This window comes from Macrotis lagotis, chromosome 8 (genome assembly GCF_037893015.1).
Source record: "Macrotis lagotis isolate mMagLag1 chromosome 8, bilby.v1.9.chrom.fasta, whole genome shotgun sequence".
In the NCBI taxonomy this organism is placed as follows: Eukaryota; Metazoa; Chordata; class Mammalia; order Peramelemorphia; family Peramelidae; genus Macrotis; species Macrotis lagotis.
The window spans coordinates 18,046,454-18,046,720 of record NC_133665.1 but is presented as its reverse complement, the minus strand read 5'-3'; the positions used below and the strand labels follow the sequence as shown (position 1 = coordinate 18,046,720).

Here is a 267-nt window from a genome sequence, read left to right as displayed (position 1 = left end):
GTGTGTGTGTGTAAAGAAAGTCAGATTTTCTGGATGGGAGACTTTTTTAATTTAAGGCAATGGGGTTAATTGACTGGCCCAAGGTCACACAGCTAGGTAATTATTAAGTGTCTGTGGTCTAATTTGAACTCAGGTCCTCTTGACTCAGGACCTGTGCTCTATCTGCTGTACCATCTAGCTGCCCCCTGTACAATGTATTTTTAAAGAATCAAAGCTGTTAAGAGTACTTGCCAAAATTTTGTTTATACATTGCCTTTTGAATGTTAA

The 267-nt window shown here is 38.6% G+C and overlaps 1 protein-coding gene across 7 annotated transcripts in view; it reads left to right on the top strand.

Moving 5' to 3' along the window:
• Positions 1-267, top strand: part of SNX29 (sorting nexin 29) — a 718,720-nt gene that overhangs the window by 332,476 nt on the left and 385,977 nt on the right. The gene's annotated exons all lie outside the window — the stretch shown is intronic.